The following is an 18991-nucleotide window of genomic DNA, read 5'->3' on the forward strand; positions in this document are numbered from 1 at the left end:
TGGTGCTGGCTGGATCTTTCCTGGAGGTAAGGTGGCCTCTGCTGTGTGTTCTGGAGGAGAGATATTTCTTCATGCAGACCTGGAGTAGCCGCAGGTTAGCAATCAAGCATAACACGGTCTCTTTCTTTTCCATTGCGCAGGGTAAGACCAACCTGGGAGGCTTCTCCGGGGAGGCTCTGGTAGTCATTGCCTTAGCAGAACAGTGTCTTACTGGGTTTAATAGTCTATGGCAAACAGTATTTGAGATGGGGTGTGCTTTTTGTAAGGATGGGCAAATCTGCCCGTGGTAAAAGTAGATGTGAGCCTTTTGGGATGGAAACAGTTGTAATCCTGTTACATTCAGAGAAAAGGCCTGGGCTTTCTGTGGTGTTAAATTTTGGTGCTGCTTTGAATCCCTCTTTCATATCCCTGAGCAGTTGGGGTGTTGTTTCAAGTAGGAAAGGTGAGAAGAGCTGTTCTGCCCTGAGTGGGGCTGGCTATAGGCTCTTAGATTGCGGTGCCTGATAATGATGGCAATAAGCATATATTGCTCTTTTCTCCACTCCAGTGACTGCCATGAGCAACTCAAAGTGCAGATCCTTCCTGGCATGTGTATGATGATCACAGTGTGGGATTCACTCAGTGATTTCCTTTAGATTACTGAAAAAGCTCTTTTTCCCCTAAATCCTAGGCTTGTTTTTCCATTTTGCATAATGTTCTCAGCACCTGGAGGTCCTGATGGCAATTTCAGGCTCTCATTAATGGCGATGTAGCACCACCATCCTCTTGTTTGCAAAGCATCTGCAAGCCCAGTTAATTCTGCTGAAGTGCCAATATTGTCATGGAGCTCTTTAACACCTTTGTCTGTAGGTTCCCTGTGTGTATTCGTATTTTTGGTGAAGAACTGAGGTGGGGTTTGGAGGTTTGCACAAGGAAGAGCCTGTGACCTGAGAATTCCTTCCTTTCACTTACGTAAGGCTCAAAAGCCAGATGTAGAATCTATCAGCAGAGCACACATCCTTGTGAGCAGACTGTTTTTAGAAGCAGATTTGAGACAGAAAGTAGCTGTGAAAATGCTTCCTTGTATTTTGCTTTGTATGTAAAATCAAAAGGGGGTATAAACCCTCTTTTAACTTACATTTCCACTGACATAAGAGGCTCCTCAGACCTTGCTGCTGCTCTTTGAAGTGTCTGTGCTCAGATGACTGTTTTGTTGAAATGCTGAAGACATCTTCTCGGTTTCTGGCCCTTAGCATAGTCCTACCAGAGTATGCTTTCAGAGACACCTGCCCCAAGACAGTCCTGGCCAGTGCAATTAGAACAAAAGGTCTCTAATTAGACAACAGACATCTTTTTGGATTGTGCTACATTGGAGAGGGTAGAAGGACTTTTGCTTTGCTTGTATATAAATGGTGTGGGTAATCAGGAGATTATTTCCTCAGCTTTTCTTTGAAATGCACTGGAAGTTGAGCAATTGTCTCCCTTGGAAGCCCTGGGTTGTTATTCCCATAAAACTTGAAGTATTACAACTTTAAACATAAACATCAGGTACATTTCAACTGACTTCCCAGCTGAAGATAAGAAACTTCATTGTGTCTCCTTCTAAAGGCTTGCATGTGGAAACAGCTAACAGAGACATGCTCTCAGATATACAATGGTTTCTGTATATAAAGTGAAAGGAGTAACACTTCCTTCTGTTCCTACCAAGAGCTCTTCCAGCCTCCTGCCATTGAGAAATGAGCTCAGCTTATAGGCATCTTTGCTGAACCACCCAGGTGCCTGTGCAGGATTAAGCTGAAATAGGGGAGGTTTTGCTAAGCAACCTACCCTGTTGCCTGGGGCAGCAGGGGGGTCCACGGGTGCAGGTGGGTCATCTCTCTGAGATGCTTTATACTGCTGAGCTTGGAAGTCCTCCAGAAGATATCCACTGGATGTTTCTGGATCCTGGCAGTTCCTGTACTCTTTTTAGAATCCCTTAAATTCTGCAAATTTCTATTGCTTCAGATCTTCTGTCCTCATCCTTGACTGACCCTGACTACAGGACCAGCCCAGTGAGTCCTTTAGAGAAAACAGATGAGGAGTAAGAATTTCTTGTTTTCCTTCACACACACACACACACACACACACAAAATACATATATACAGGCAGGTTTGTAATTTCTCTAGAGTGGAAACTGCACCTGCCAGTCTGTTTCCTCATGCCTCGGCTCCATGAAGTACTTCAACACAATTCTAACTTGAATTGCATGAGTTTTCCTGCCTGGCTTCAGTTGGATGACTCATGGGTTTCTGAGTTGGTCACATACTTCAGGGTCCTGCTGAATTGAATGGAGCCCTCGAGCTCAAGGATGAAAAATCAGAGCTAGTGTCAAAGAGACACTAGCTCTGATTAGCAGAACAGCTAGTTCTTCAGCATCTCGCCATCCTGCCTTCAAAACCTGCCTCTTGCCCAAGCTCGTGTCAAAATGTTCTGCTTTGGAAGTTGTATTACAGTTTTGTTTGATGAATAGCAGTACAGAGATGTGCTAGGTACTTCATAATGTTTCACATCAGAAACAAGACCTTTTTAGTTTAAAAAGTGTTTTCTCGGTGTCTTGTTAATCTCTTGCTGTCTGGATGGAGGAAATGTTCTTGCATACCTGAGTTTGCCTAAACCTTTATTTCCAATCTTAGAAGGGCATTGGCAAAGTTAAGAGAGCCTTGATTTTGAGTTAAGTTGGAGAGACACTTTCGATCAAGTATTAAAGCTGATGAACTCTACTGGCAGTAGACCCCCGTGATGACCCTGAGTGGGCTGCAGTGTTGGGGGAGACTGCTTTGCCTTCTGCACTGTCAGCACCAGAGGAGTAGCAAATGCATTTGCAGGACTAAGAGTTCAATAGGCTGTAAAATCAAATCTACACACTCAGTGTTGCCTCTCCCTGGTGCTTTCAAGTTTCCAGGGGAAATTTTAGCTGGTTCTTGTAATTTCACTTTAGGCCTTAACCATCTTCTAGGAAGCCTAGTGAGATCATTTGTCCTGTTCCTTGCAGACACTGGGTTTCTCATTCCTTCTGGGTTTGTCTTGATTCAGGTGTCTGCTCAAGCCTGCACATGAAATGCAGAGCACAGCCTGGATTTCTCCTGTTTCTGCCCAGGGAAATAATGCAAATCTCTTTATACCACCTTTCACCAAAGGAGGGGAGCAGTGAAGTTTGGTTACATCCTGAGGAAGGATTTTGAGAGGTATATACTCTGGTCCTGTTTTTAGGTCCTAAAGACAAATGGGAACAGTTGTTCCCACCATATAAGCTGGGCAGAGCATAAGGGGCTCTGAGACATGGGCAGCAGGGCAAATGCTGCTCTTTTTCCATCCTGTTCTCGTTAATAATAGTTGACTGACCTGTTCTTCCTTTACCCCACAAGTCCTACTTAATGTCAGCAAAGCCTGCTAGCTAACATAGTTTTAAAATTTAAAAAAAAAAAAAATTACTTGTTATCAATCCAATTTCTATGAGAGGAAATTCTATTAAGTCCCCAGAAGAAAGTGTATTATAGCTGTACTTTCAGAAGCAGACCCTTGAATAAACTTTTTTAGTTATTTCACATAACTTCCATTATGACTGTCATTATGAAGCAGATGAACATTTTCTTGAACAATTAGGCGTGGGTGTGTGGAATAAAGACTGCAGTTTGCCTGAGATCATTGAAACCTATCTGTTTGGGTGATTCATTTTCTTCCAACTAGGCTGCCCATAATAAGCTTTTCTTCTCTGGCTTTGTCTTGTTTCGTATTTCAGTTGGCCACAATGCCCAAAGAATTGAAAGAATGTCTTTCCCCATGTCCTTGTGCTGCGACTGAGCCTGGCAAATAAAAATAAAAGATATTTATTTTTTTTTTTTTAAAGCAGAAAAGAGAAAGAGGCAGCAAAGCAGACTAAAAATAAAACAAGTGCTGTTTCTTGCGGTGATGGTAACTTGGGGCATGAGGGCCTTGAGAAATGTCTGAGGATGGGAGATGAGCTCTTTCTGCTTCTAATTGGGAGTGAAAAGACACCTGGGTGCATATAAGAGATAGGTGGCAGAATATCTCTCATTTTGGCCTGGCAGTTGTATCAGGTGGAGCCACATGCAGGCATGGGGATGCACAGAAGACCTAATCTCCTGCTTCTATGACTACAATAAAGTAACCTATGTTAGTAAAGTGTTCCTGGTGACTGGTGGAAAATTCAGCTATCCAGTGTGCATGTGTGTTATGAAGGTTTAACACCTGGTATGCAGACCTGAGATCAAGAAAATGGTATGCAAAATATCTTTACAAATACAGGGTGTCCTCTCTGCATCTTCACTATGCTCTCACCCCGTGGTCTGGGATTGCCAATAGAGGTGAAACAAGCCCAGTTTAATGCTTTGCTCAGTTCATTATTTCCCAACAGCTTTTCTTTGGAGCTGATCAGAACGTTGTGCCAACCAGGCTCTGCTGTTGATGTGTCCAGCGGCAAGGAGCCCCAGCAGGTTCCAGTGTCTGTCCTGGTAAAATCATCTCCTCCTCAGCACGTCTCCTTCTCCCTAAGGGCAACAGCTTACTCCTCCCATACTCCATACTGCACAGACTGCTTTAGCAACTTCAATTTCAAATGAATTAACCTGAATTTCCTTGTTTTGGTAGTTGTCTTAAAGCATGCTGTGAAATCACGACTGCACCTCATACTCTCCTCTTTAGAGAGCTTGTAAAGCAGTTAGGTGTTTTTTCCTGCACAAACAATGTACATAAATATACCTGAATAATGAGATGACAAGCAGATTTATTGAGGATGTTGTCACTTGACAATCGAGTAGGCTTGTAGTGGGCTAAAGCCTATCTCCATTGTTCATCCAAAATTAAACATCAGCCTACTAGCTGATCCCTTGCTGTTTTACCTCTTGTTGCAAGCAAAACAACAGTAGTACAGCTAAAACTCCTGTCTAGTGGCTAGGACTGTAAGTGTTTCATTATGGTTATTGCCCAAGTGTACACAGCAGCCTGATATTTAGTCGGTACTGCTGCAAATGATATGGAAATATCCTGGCCACCTCTAAGAACTCTTTGTATATCAGCTTGTAAGTTAAAAAATTGCTAGAGAGTCTAAGAAAATAAAGAGCTTTCTTTTAAAACAGCAGAAGCAGCTGACTTGGGGTCTGCCCTGGGCTTCTTGTGGATATATATATTAACAGGGATTGAATTGAATGGAAGCTACTGGAGAATGTGAGGCAAGGGAAAATGTTTTCATAAGAAACAGAAATGGTAAAACTTAAGGGAGAAAGCAGAGAATGTGAGACCTTGAACCGTGCCTCTTCAGAGAGGGAGGAATAAAAAGGAAAAAAGTGCCCGCTTGAATAATAGACTAACTAGTGACCTTGAACATATATGGTGTGCATAATAAGAGTGAAACAAAGGAACCTCTGAATATGAGGCATTCTTAGACTGGAGAATAATAATCACAAGAGGCAAATTTAGGAAAAAAAAAAGGGGGGGGGAAGACATATAATATAACAGAAGTAATGGGGACCTGAACCAACCTGAGATGAGAGAAATGCATGAAGGGGTTTAGTGAGAGACCAGGCTCATGAATGGCCGAGTTACTGCCTGCAGCAAAGCCAAGATTTTCTTTCTGCTCCAGGAGGATTTTATTGATGTTTACTATCTTTGCCTATATATAAACTCCACTTCTTCCTCAGATGACTGGCCAAATTTAGGAAGCGGATAGTTTCTCAGTTCAGTTTTGCTACTCAGCCATACCCAGTCCTCCCTATGACCTCCTTGTAATGCAGCCCTACTCCAGCACAGTAGCTAGCAGGGGATAGTGTCACCTATTGAAGCTCTGCGGTGGCATCAGTTCACGCTAGTGAGGGATGTGGCTTGATGTTCATCACTGGGCTCAGTGGATCCAACAGGGTCAGTGGATGTATGAGTTCCCACTGGCATTAAGGAATAATGCTCACAGTTTACCAGCTCTCTCCATAGGTGGTGGGAACTTATGTTCATCAAAGTGAAACACCAAGGGCTCTTGTGCTACCTTGCCAGTGTATCACAGCACATCAGATGTGCAGTGGCAACTTCTTAAGCCAGCTTGATCACTTTGCTTGGTATCTGCTGCTTGCTTTCTTTGCTTGTGGATTGTCTATTTCTTGCTTTCCTGTTCTGAATGCAGCTTTAACACAATACTCACCTGAAAGTAAAGTCCCTGACCACACTGTAGGCTCCTTTTTTCATTGGGTATAGTTTGCAGGATATTTAACTCCAACAGTGAGATACCTTGCACTTTTCTTGACCAAATCCTGTATGCTGTAGCCCCTTTATAACTGTCCCTCACAGCTGCTTCTGATTTCAGGAGAAATGTGCTCACTAATGATCTGCAGAAGGCATTTAAGATGTAAGACTCCTTTCTGAAGTGCTCCTTTGCATGTAACCCTAGTTTTGTTTCTTAATAATCAGTTACCTCCTTATATTGATGGTATATGTATGTTGATCTCCTCTCAGAGGCTGAGAGAGATATTTTTCTTTAGCTTTTCTCTTCATCCCTTCTGTCCTCAGAGCAGAAGCTCTCAGAAGAGCTTGTCCTCTAGAATGCTCTTCTAATGCTGTTCACTGTGCTGTGAACGCACACGATCACTACCTGACATCCCCACAAGTGGGTTCACTCTACCATCTCCCAGTGTTCTCATCTGCCCAGAACAGGACTATCTGAGAATGGGTTTCTCTGTTCACACTGGAGGTGGAATTTGTCTGGACCTCTGTGCTATGGATTTAGATGGCACTGCTTGTGTGTATGAGGGTTTGGCACGTGGGCAGATAATTGCTGCATCTATGCCTAAACCTTGGTTCTGCAAACTGGCACTAGAAGACTGCATACAATGGAGTTTTAGGGCCAAATAGGTCTTCCTCTTCCAACCCTGGCTGAAGCCACTAATGACTGATACAGGAAGGTCAGACACACTGATGTGGTTTTTGCCAAAATTTGCAAAGCCAGTGAGGCTGGACTCTTTTGTTGGGTTTCCATCCCACAAGGATGCTACTTGGCTGCTGGATCCTTCTGATGGAGGACCCATTCCTTCACACAGCCCTGCGGCCCTCTGCCCATTCCCCCCTCTGCCTGGCTTCAACTGCTTTGTGTGGATCCTTGTGTTGTCCCCAGTTCTTCACACCACAAAAGATTAAAGATAATACTAATACTAATAATATAAAAACGCCCTTCTGAGAATGGCCTGCTGGCTGGTATTATGCCATATAAAGACTCTGTGAAATAGCTTGGGTAATTTACACTCATTAGGAGGAGAATGCAGTAGATTAAAGGTAGCAAGGGTGAATAGCTTCCCATTTTTGTCAAACTTCCCTAACCTTTTATTCACCTGCTGAAGCCATTATTTTATAATAACAAAAAGAGGAGAAAGAGCCTTGCGTGAACTTGGGGAGAAAGAGGGAGAGTGCAAGCTAGAAGCTATTTTCTCAAGAGAGAGAAATGCAGCACTATAGATTAAAGGTGAAAAGACAGCCCTCATTTAAATCAATCCACCTCTCCGAAGCATATTTATTCACAGATTAATTAGAGTTGCAAATGAAAATGATCTGGTTGGTGGGAACATTATTGAGGCCTTTAAAGTGCAGGAGTGAAGATTAAAAGGAAGCACACTTACCCTTTCCTTACGATCTAAAGAGGAGATCAAAAGAGTCGGTGTCAAATTAACAGCCCTGATGATTTCTCTCTTCTTCTAGTCCTCTGTTTATTATCTAAGGCTCATGTTGATACATGCAGGATGAAGACCTGCTTTCCAAAGCAGCTGGTGCATTAAGTGTGTAAGGACCCTTTAGACAATTCAGATCAGGTAGGAAGGTCTGCAGCTACCTGACTAGGGTTTGGGTAATGAGTGTGTATGAAGGAGGGAAGCCTTAAAACTTTTCCTGTCAGATGACATGGGAGCAACTCTTCATTTTACATCTTGAGGCATTGTAGGGAATTGTTCAAGCTGCTGTAACATTGGACAACCAGCCTGCATATTAGTTTACCTGGTCTGTGGTTAAAAGAGATTAATTGAATGCCCAGCCTCTTGGGAGGCTGTGGGATGGATTTGGGTCTTGCTGTTGGATAAGAAACGTCTTCCTCTCCTCATCTTGCCCCATGGAGCATGTTGTCAATTTGAAAAAAATTCCCATTAGAGAAAACAAGTTCACAGCCAGCTCTCTGCAACCTTAGGCTTGAGAATAGCTCTGCTCAAAGAGCCATCTCAAAAGGACCAGAAACAAATTCTCCTTGCTGAGTTTTTTTCAGAACATGAAAGCTGTGTTTAAATGTAATAAAAGGAACCATTTTGCAAAAAAAGTTTATTTTAATATCTTTAAAAAAACACCCTGATTGTTCATATTTAAGTAAAAAAAAAAGGTGCAGGAATAGGTATGCTGAGAACCTGTTCCCTAAGCATGTCTCATTTTTATCTGAGTTTTGAAGGCTGGAAAAGAAACATCACCCATAGTCCTGCTTTTCTTGCATGGTGGTCTTACCTGTGCAATGAATGCTGAATAAGCTGACCTGTCTTGCCACAGACTGGCTCTGCTCTGGTGTTTTGGATTTGTCCCCATATGTGCAGAGAGGATAAATGGTAGCAGTCGTGTAGACAAGGTTCAAGGAGTTGTCCAATTGGACGGTGACAAAGTAAAAGGCATCTCTCAGTTTGCAAACATGCCAACATATTATAGATGCTGCAGAAGTAGCATAAATGCACTTGCTGCAATAGTTCATCAACTTTTTTCTGAGCCCTATTAGAAAGAAATGAGAAAGGAAAAACCTGTTGAATTCCTGTCTGATATCAGCGTGGGCAACGCAGAATGGCCCTGAAGCACTTATAGGAGGGGGAAGAAGCAGCAACGAGATGTACTTACTGGCTGTTTCTGAATCCAGACCAAAGCTTTCATTAAGGACAACTGTTTGGCCCTTTCACTTTTGGTCAGTGCCCAATAAAAGGGCTGATCATTACTTCAGATGAAGCAGAGGATGAAGGGAAAGACAGCCCAGAGAACTCTGTTGAGCTGCACCAGAGGATTGTCTCAGGGTCTGGACTCGCTTTGGGGGAAAATATTTGAGTCCTAGGAACAAGGAAAGTCTTGGCTTTTGTACCGGCTGTAAGGGTTAGCAGTCCTGAATCTGTAGGTGCTGGTGAACCCAAATATCCAGGTGATATGGTTTGCAGTCCTGTATTGTATCAGGAGGAAATCAACTGTCTGTGCTACAGCAACAGGAGGTGGCTGCTTTTCTGAAACTGATCCCTGAAGGGTATTGAATGACAACAGTCCATTTCTCTGCTCCTAACGCTTAGGTCTATGTACAGAAGATGCTTGCCCTCAACTCCTGAAATGTAGTGGTTTTCCTTAAGCTTGAAGTGGGAGGTGTGAGATGGGTGCTAATAGCATGGCATGTTTGAAACTGGGGGGCTGGCTCCTCTACAGGAGACTCAGCTACCCCAGGGCAGACTGAACCATGGGCAATGCTCCCACCAGGAAGAAATCCTAGATGGCAACTAACAGAAGATGGGGGATTGTTCCACCTATTTCTTCATTACCACACATCTCTTAATTTGCTGGGTTACCCCTATGGGATTTGGCATGTCTCTGTGTACTTTGATTTTTCCTCACAGTTGAGTTCTTCCACAATCAAGCACATTGATTGTCCCGCTTGCTCTATGAGGAACAATAGTTTCACTGGTGGAGGGGAAGGCAGGATTGGTCCCAGCTTTAACTTCTTGCTTTATTTTTATTCTTTGTCAATCCCTGCTCTCTCCACCTTGCATGTCTCTCCACAACCATGTGAGTGTGGCATGCTTTGTCTCCTGCTTGTCAATACCAAGCTACGAATGCAAGCTGTAGGTGCTCAGGCATAAGGGGCTCTGCATGTGTTCTGGCCATGCAAAAAGTTGGCTTCTCAAGCCCAAGAGTGGACTCAAGACACTTGTTCCAGACTGTGGGCTCAGACAGACTTCCTCCTCTTCTGCAAGGTGAATGGGCATTGTGTCTGTGACAAGCATTTTACTCATGGGCCTGGTTCCTTCTTGAACTCTGCTGCATGGTCAGAGAAGCTTAGCCATGAAGATTTCTATGGAAGGGGTCAGCTCTGTGTTAGCGACTTGGGAACCTTTCTGCAGTGGCTGAAATAGCATTTTCAGTTTAAAGCATCCACTTTTCTCCTTGAAGCAAAGTTTGCATTTGCATGTGGATGCAAATGAGAAATGTAATAAGGTGGGGATTTTTAACTGTAAATATTTTGTTCCTGGTTTGATAAAACAGTATCTGTGGGTGCAAAGCAACAGTTTGTGTTGAGTTTTCTGTTCTTATTTTGGTTTTGATTTTGACCATGTAGGACAAATATTTTGCATCTGAAAGATTTAAATGAGCTGGGAGACTTGTTCACCTCCCAGCTCTGCTGACAGGTTCCAGGGTATTTTCAGATGCTTTCCTGAATTGATGATTTCTAGGTCAAGGAGAGTGTTATGTTTTTTTGACCGTTTGTCTTCTGCTAATCGCTGTCAGCCTGGAGATTTATGCATTGATAGTGATGGCAGATGGGGTCACTTTTAATAGGAATTCAAATACCAAACAGTGAAAAACAGGGGTCTACAGCATGGGAGTTTTTACCAGGTAGGCTGCAGATAGTCTGGGGCTCCACTGTACTAAAAACATTTCTGTTTTTAATAAAAGTCCATAAATGGAAGCCTTGATATTTTTCTTGGAATAAATGCATTTACATATACTCTTTCTTTTTGAAAGTTTTAATGGGGAATGGCCACATTTGTTGCCCAATTTCTGTGGTTACCTGTGTGCAACAACATGCTTCAAACACACTTAATGTGTGTAGCTGATCCTGCAGTATGAATGGTGAATCTGGTTCGTGGGCTCTCTAGCTGTACTCCATGTGATTACTTCCTGCAATACAGACCTTCAGAACCAAACAGCAAAGCATCTGCTCGTATTCTGGCTTCTTTTTCTAGTTGAAATGAAAATCTGCAGCTGAGAGAGGAAATCTAGAATTGTCAAGAATGACAGAACAAATCACTGCACCTAAGTGATATTTTGTCCTACGATAAAAGATAATGGATCCCCTTTTAATCTTTATGCTAGTATTGAAGTATATGTGAAACTAAAATTCCTAGGAAATCCAATGTCTTAATTTCTTTAGACATTTTCAGGAACGTATAAATTGAATTACATTTTTCTGTGTGGTGAGTGTGATGATTTAAAGAATCATGGTATGCTTCCAAATTTTTGTAGTCTGCTTAAAGAATTAGACTAGAGTTACAGATATAACCTAGATATGAGAAAGGATGCTCCTCATGTAGCTGTTGTGGTTTTTGCTTGTGAACTTTACAGTAAGTTTATCTTGAACATCTCCAATTATTGTTAATGAAGAAAATTAGTCTTTTGAATATATGTCTCCCTTGCATTACATTCCCATCTGTTAACAGCATTTTCAAACTTGCCATTTTCAGGCCTCTTTGTAGTTTAAGTCTGTTTTCTCTTAGCTGCTGTATTTCCCTCATCTCATCTTTTACTTTACCAAGCACATTCTTGGAACCCAGATCTCTTGTTTCTCTCCATTTTTTTTCTTTTTTTTTTTCTGTCCCATAATATTGTACCATTTTCCCATACAGATGTGGGAATTCAGGAACATCTCTACAAGTTCTTTCTTTAAAAGGGCATGAACAAATTAAATTTAACCAAAGAACTGTGTTTCAGGACAACTTCCCAATGATTTTTTGGAGTGGGGAATTGTGTCCTTGAGTCCCGCAGCAGCCCAAAAATGCATGGTATGTGAATATAAGGTTGTGTTCTATTTTCCTAATGAAACCTCCATGTTATGCATTAGTTAACCTTGCCACATGCTAGGTTAAGTGTTTGCCTCAGAGAGGATGTGATCCTACAACTGTGCTCCATGATGGAGTGGCTTCTTTACTGTCATTTTGGAAACCTGGTGCAGAGTATTGTTGGCTTCAGCAGGCCAAAAGACATAGGAAAAAGCTTCTTACATATGCAAGCTCAGGCTATTCCTTTGCTTTGTTGTTCTCAGATGCTCAGAATGTGTTCTCCCACATATACTTTTCTGTTTGCTGTTTTGGTAACTGTGTGTTTGAGGGCCTGAGATGCACAAGAACATTTTGCTGTCCTCTGGTTTTGAGCAAGTGCCCTGTTGTGGCAAGAGGTGGTTGTGTGTTGGGACAGTTACATCGAAGGGGTTAAATCAGCTCAGCCACTATCATGCCAAATGGTAGATTTATTTTCAGATCCCTGAATGTTAAATTGGGTAAACCAACAAACCAGCCTGTGGACCATGATTATGCAGCCACCAGCTGTCATCATTGTCTATGTGACATCTGGAAAGCATCCCATCTTGGTCTGGTAGGTTAGAGGAGTGGCAGAGGGTGGAAGTTAGATACCCCAGCCAGAAAGTGCATCCTGAGAAGTGAGGGTCCTCCATCCCACTTTGAACCAGCCACGAACAAACATTTTGTGAATAGGTATTAAAAAGAAAAGGAAAAAAATAACCCTCCAAGCACTCTTTGAAAGCTCCTGAGCACTGGAGTGATGCAGAGCTCTGGTTAATGGACACTCCCTAAGGTTTCCCCTCCCATGTACCACAATTGATTGCAGTGAGATTACGATGCCATTAAAATTCACTCTGCCCATAAACTAATGCTGTGGAAAATGCTGACGTTTATAGCAGCTCCTACAAGAGACATATTTCAGTATGAAAGTGAGTCCTAATGCAAGAACTTTATTTAGGTAAAACAACATCCAGAGAGAGGGGAGAAGAGGAGGAGGAGAGGTGGTGGCAATTGCAGAGAATTTTATTCCTTTCAACTAATGGGTATAGGGATGCTAAATTTAAAAGACATTTTTAATAAATCTATTGGCCTTTGACAAAATCAATCCAAACCCCATAAACCAAGAAGTCACCCACTTGGTATTAATGAGGCTACATTTGCATTTATTTTTCCTTTACACTAGACAAACCATTAATTTCCTGTTTATGCTTCCTTTGAAGTCTGAATGCTTGTAGATAGATGGCCACATCAAGTCTCCTGCTGCTACATTAATATTTTGCTATAAATGATAAATTTGACCATTTTCTACAACACCCCTTTTTTCTTTAAGAAAGCTGAGAAAATGCAAGCAATAAGTCTTAAGCCCCTGAAAGCTTAGCTGTTTTTTTAAATACTCTGCAGTCAGTGATTATTAAAGCAGTCGTAGCTTTAACTTCTGGTTGCATTTGATGGCACCCGACATTCTGCTGCTGTAAATTGAGAGATGCTCATTAACCAATCAGGGTCATTCTTTTTGCAAATCATTTTTCATTTGACTGATGCAAAAACTGGACACAGTCAAGTCACCTCTGCTTCACCCCATCTCTGGCCTCTGAAGGTCTCTTTTTGCATCTCCTGGTTGCTTCCATGCAAGTGAAGGACATCCTTGTGCCCCATCAGGACAGCAAAGGTGCCTTTTGCCAGTTCTACAGTAATTCACTTATTCTGTGCTTTTCCTTTCAGGATGCTCTATTGACCAAATAACTTTCTGGGAGTGATTGGTACCAGAAACTCCTCAAAACACCAGCTACTAGAAACAAAGGGAAAAACTTCTGAAAAACTTCCAGGAGTCTAGGATGTTGGGTAGGAGGGGGCTTTAACTCCTGAAAGGATTTTTTGGGAGGAAATTTGTAAGTTTTAGTAGTCTGGACTCTTCTCTCAAATCAAAGTCCCAGATCCAGAGACCAGAACAGATTTGGTGATGCTCCATGTCCCCATGCTAGATGTGGGTCTAACGGCTTCATGAGCTTAATATGGGTGGATTAGTCCTCTCTCAAGCGGAGTGTGACAACTGAGAGCCAACAAAGAGCCCCTGCAGCCAGTGCATGGAGTTGTGTGACAGCAGAGAAAGCCTAGGAAATACCTAAAGTGGGGCTTCTGGTGGAAGCATTTTCCTGTAGCACAGTATAAGGACCTCCTCTGAAGCTGGTATTCACATTTCAGACATATTGCTGGGCATGGTTAACTGGGCACTGTGGAAGATGCACTTTTATACTGCTCTGATGGGACCGGGGAAGAAAGGGATGTTCAGTAGGTTAGACCTTCTCCCGAGAGACTCTTAGAAATTGGCCCAGATACTTCTCACAGACTGATTGGCCAGCCCTTGCATAATGGCAGCACTTCTCCATGTGTGCTTTAGCAGGGATTTAGATGCTTAGATTCTAGCAGGCACTCAGCTGCCAAAGGATAGCTTTTGTGGTCTGTTTCTTGATGAAGGTGCCTAAATTCTTCCTTGATGACTCCTTAGGGGTTTTCATATCTACATTCCACCTGTCATTCCTTGTTTCTCAAGAGAAGCATAGATGTGGAATCTTTCAGGATAGCTGCAGAGCATTTTGAAAGAGACAGTGATGTGTTTTGGTGCCTCTGTCTGACAGACAAGAGCTTGGTGCTGCAGGAAGCCCTGCTGCAACGCCTGTGTTGCCTTTACTCATGCAGCAGGGTGCTAGACTTTGAGAGGCAGATTCAGTAGTCTGAGCACTGCCTGGGTCCCAGCTGTGGCTGCAGCAAGCCCCAGTACAAGCTTGGTGGCTGCAGCAAGATGGGTTTTGGTTCCCTTTTGAAGTCAAGTCCTCTGGCAGCACATCTCTGATCCATGTTCCTTTTCTGCTTTGCTGCTGTCCCCAAGTGACTCGGGAATGCAAAAACTGCATGGGCTGCAGGGATGTCCAATTCAGTGAGACTATGGATTAAGGGCTCCTTCAGCATTTGCTTCTTCCCCTTTCAACAAGATCTTTTACCTGTTGTCTGACAGGTCTCTCAGCAGCTTATGTGGTGGAGGATATGAATTGTGCTTTTCCCCTCTGTCCTAATCAGAATTGTTCCATGCACACACTTCCTATACAAGAGGCAGGGACCTGAGCAAGAATTAGCAGATTAAAAGTAACTTTTTTTTTTTTTAATGAAGCATCATTTTTATATCTATGCTGGGGTTAGATTTCATATAACCCTGGTTTGTTTTCTTTGTCAGATGGAGTTTATGGAGGAGGGAATGGATGTTATATCAATAGGGGAGTGGCTATTGACACTTGCTGCTATGAAGTGCCTTTATGTGCTTTCAAATGGCAGGATTATGCTTCTGATGGCTCAGTGCCCGAATTGTCTCATGCTCTATTAACAGCCTAGATATGGAGGCGTGAACTGATCTTGGGGATCTGACATGAAAGAGGACTGAGTATTAAATGTGCAAGTTGCACCTATTCTGTTTATTTCTTTGCCTTTTTTTAAATTGAAGAAACATTCTTACGTCTACAGACATTATTAGATTCAACCTGCTGGGATTCACACCTTCCTTCCAACGTGCTTGGGAAGGACTTATGCAGCACAGCAGTCCGATGCACCCCTTGCTAAGAGTTAGAGTGCTTAATTCAGGAGGCTGGCATAAGAACCTTGAGACTTGTTTTTAACACTTGTGGTATACTTTCTCACCATTCTCATTGAACTATTTTTTATTCAGCTCCCAATGTCTGGACTTAAAAGATGCCTATGTCCAAGATTCATGCCAAACCAGCTGAATGAGAAGCATACTTAAAAAAGAAATAACACCTCAATTCAGGTCAATAAAGGATGTGATGGTTTCAGAAATAACATTGATCTCGTTACAGTCCTGGGTAAGTTTCCCATCTTGGGCAGCAGCTCTGATAAACATAGTCCTGAGGCAGATTCTGTACCAATGAATCTCTCCTAGCACCCAAGATTTGTGCCCAGCAGAAGCTTGGTGTTTAGCCCTACTCCAGCCAGCCCCTCTTTTTTGCCTGCCATCCTGCCAGCTGCTCATATTCTGAAGACAGTGGATGTCATCTGGGTATATCCATGGGATTTTTTTCCTTCCCCAACAAGTCTGAACATGCTAAAAATCAAGTGAATGTGGTAGGTACTTCCCATCAATAATTAGAAATGAAAGCAAGCATGAAACAAATAAGTCTGAGTTATTCTTATGGGAATCTGAAACTCATATAGGGATTTCTGAAATCAGCCTCTTGACTTTAATTTCATATTGTGGGCTTTTTTCCCCCGTTTTTATTTTGAAAAAAGGAAAATACATGTCTAGCGTCTGGGACTTGGGAACCGCTCCTACCCCACACTTCTCACCATCATTAATGTCTCTCATGCCATGGTGATACCAGTGTCAGAAAGGGGCTGAATCTGATGAAGACTCTAGGCACTGGGGATTCTCTCCACCCTTTCAGCAGGAACTGTATTCATGCTCTGCGAAGGGAGGTTAGTTGAGGAGGAGAGGTTTCCCAGTAGCCCTCAAAATCTGCCTATGAGCGGAGCTGGCTTTGTAGCCACAAACCAAAGGAAACCTCCCAAGCCACAAAAACAAACGCAAGCATAAAGCCCAGCCAATTTTAATGGTGGTGGTTATTAAGGGTTTTGTTGCACCTTGGTTGTGTTAACTTGTACTGCTCAGGGGCAGTGCTATATGCTTGGAATAACCAACCTCATGTGAGCAGATCACTTGTTTTCACCTCTAGCCATTGGATCCTCCTCTGATGTTTTGGGGTGTGTGTTTGTAAAAGGATATATTTAACAGCATTGCCACAGCTTTAAGCCTCTGCCAAAGCTGCAGCCTGTGCTGGTTGGAGAAGAAGCAAACCCAGACTGTTTGCTACTATAGGTCCTGATTCTACTCACTGAACAAAATTAAGTAGAACCTCCTCCCTGTAGAGATGATATGACATAGAGGGCATCAACACATGGGGTGAAGCATCAGAAGATTACTCACTGCTTCACAGATATTTCCATGGAGTGGACATCATCAATAACCTTGTCATATATGATTCACAATCGGATCTTGGGGCCTGGATTTTAGCTGTTCCATCGGCCAGAGTCATCATTCATTTAGTCCTTGATAGATCAGTACCAGTTCAGTTTATTCCAACTCTCCCCTGTAGCCAGCATCTACTTGGCTAAGAAAACTTGGAAATGGGGGAGCTTTAAGGTAATTGAGAAGGGCACAGTGTCTTTGCTTTACTTCCACTGCAGATCGCAAAGTGAAAGGAAGACAAGAGGTCCTGTGTGCTGCAGGTTTTCTTTGCTCTTGTCTTTGGTTGTATCCCTTCACAAGAAAAAACTGCTTGAGGACTATGGTACCCTAAATCTTTCCCATCCCACCATGAGCACTGGTGACCTGGACTTTCCAGTGTCCATCCCAGGTGCATCCCAGTGAGTTGCAGCAGTGAATGAGACAGTGCCCTTGAGTCCTCCCGCTATTTCTGCTGGAGGGGAGATGAGCTGATGGATTCTGCCTGTCCTTTGAAACCAGAGCCAGAGAGGTGGAAAAGGGGGGAAAAGAGTGGGAAGCAGAGACACAAAGACTTGATGGGTTGATAGAAAAGGAGAATAGTACTCCCTTGTCTAATATCTGCTCTTTATTCTGCATCACAATAAGTTGGGACTTTCCGACTGGACACAGTGGTGTTGAAATCAAGGCTGAAATTAGTTTTCAGCCATTCATTCATAACTGTTATGTTTAAAAAAGAAAAAAAAAGGGGGGAAGAGAAGGTGGGGAAACAAAAGTAAATACAAAAAGAGAAATGTTAACATGTGTGGCTCAGAATGCATACAGCAGACAAAGCTCTGCTTGTTCTTTGACAATGGCTCTGAAAAACAGGTGTCATAGTAGCTGTACAAGGTTAAAGCACAGGGACCATTATGTACAAAATGAGTGAGTCTTTATCCAGAGTCTGCTTCAGCTCTTAAGGATGTGCTTGCTATTGTGCCAGTGTTTGCTGGAAGGACTCCATCTATACAATGGAGAAATTTTTCATTCTCACCTTCCCCCAACCTCCATTCCACCATCCAAATCTACAGTTATGGATATAATACAGACCTCTGGCATTCAAGGTCCTCATTGCCCTATACTTTTGAAACAAAAGCTATTGTGCTGCACCATGAAAGCCTGCCTGAGGCAGAATAAAGCTGTTCAGCAGCGGACCCTGAGAGAATATTTGTGAGGCACTCTCTAAAGTTAAAATCCTGGCAAAAACAAAACACTTCCAATTAGCATGTTCTCTCATTTTGTTTTGTGGGTTTTGGTTTCCTTTTCTCTCTCTCTTTCTCTGAGATGCTCAGAGAGATGCCCATATAAAAAGGCAAGTGACCTGTCCTTGCTTTCATTCTCAAAGAGAGAAGATGGAAAGAGAAGCAGGAATGCACAGCTTGGGAGACAACAGTATTATTAACAACAAAAAAAAAAGTTAGAAACCAGGCTAGGAAGTGTGTTCTTCCTAGTAGGGAGCAGGATAGGCTGATGTGCTCTGAAATACAAGATACGAGGCTCATCTACCCTTTCATTTAATTGGTAGTAACAAGCACAGGTTGCTATAATAGGAGCTATCCCATTCCCAGCTTGTCTATACCTTTCCCCACAGAACATCCAGTGTGCCTCAGGTCTCTCCTTGAGGGAGTATGATGGATAGTCCCTATGTTAATTTGTTTCTGGGGCATGTCTTTTAGACATAACAGGGTGTAGAGGGGGTATGGAGCTGGTAGCTGTTTCCATTGCCTGCCTCTAACCTGTAAGCCATTATTAAGTCTGGGCAACCAAGTGCATACTGTAGCCACAAAAGAGTTCAGTCATCACCAGGAGGTCTTACTGGGACAACCCCACCCCCTTACATCATAAATGTTGTCTCTCTTGGGCTATTGTCTCTCTTTTTTTTTCTGTCAGATGTGTTCCTATGCTTGTGGCATTGTCCTTATTGCCTTGCATGCCTTTTCTGGGCGCTGGAAGCATCAGCATGGTCTAGTGAGGAGGCAGTGCAATTCTTGAGTCTGCATATATGTTTGAAATGAGTCAAACACTTAAAGGTTAAGGAGGTGGCAGGGGAGTTGATTTCCCAGGATGATGATTCATCCATCTGCACCACAAATAGGGTACAATGAAGTGCTAGAGGTGGAAACTGCTTGGTATAAAGGAGAGGTAT

At 42.7% G+C, this 18991-nt stretch overlaps 1 long non-coding RNA gene across 2 annotated transcripts; it reads left to right on the top strand.

The window, feature by feature from the left end:
* Window positions 1-18038, top strand: LOC134157513 (uncharacterized). 2 transcript variants are annotated; one of them, XR_009962350.1, is made up of 3 exons: window positions 1-26; window positions 15517-15670; window positions 17219-18038. It is a non-coding gene; the product is annotated as an uncharacterized LOC134157513 (long non-coding RNA). The 2 variants fall into 2 exon arrangements; XR_009962349.1 differs by lacking the exon at window positions 17219-18038 and adding an exon at window positions 15830-16030.
* The last annotated feature ends 953 nt before the right edge of the window (window positions 18039-18991 follow it).

The sequence above is a fragment of the Pezoporus occidentalis genome, unplaced genomic scaffold (genome assembly GCF_034315485.1).
Source record: "Pezoporus occidentalis ecotype Australia unplaced genomic scaffold, CSIRO_AGI_Poc_V1 ctg97, whole genome shotgun sequence".
In the NCBI taxonomy this organism is placed as follows: domain Eukaryota; kingdom Metazoa; phylum Chordata; class Aves; order Psittaciformes; family Psittacidae; genus Pezoporus; species Pezoporus occidentalis.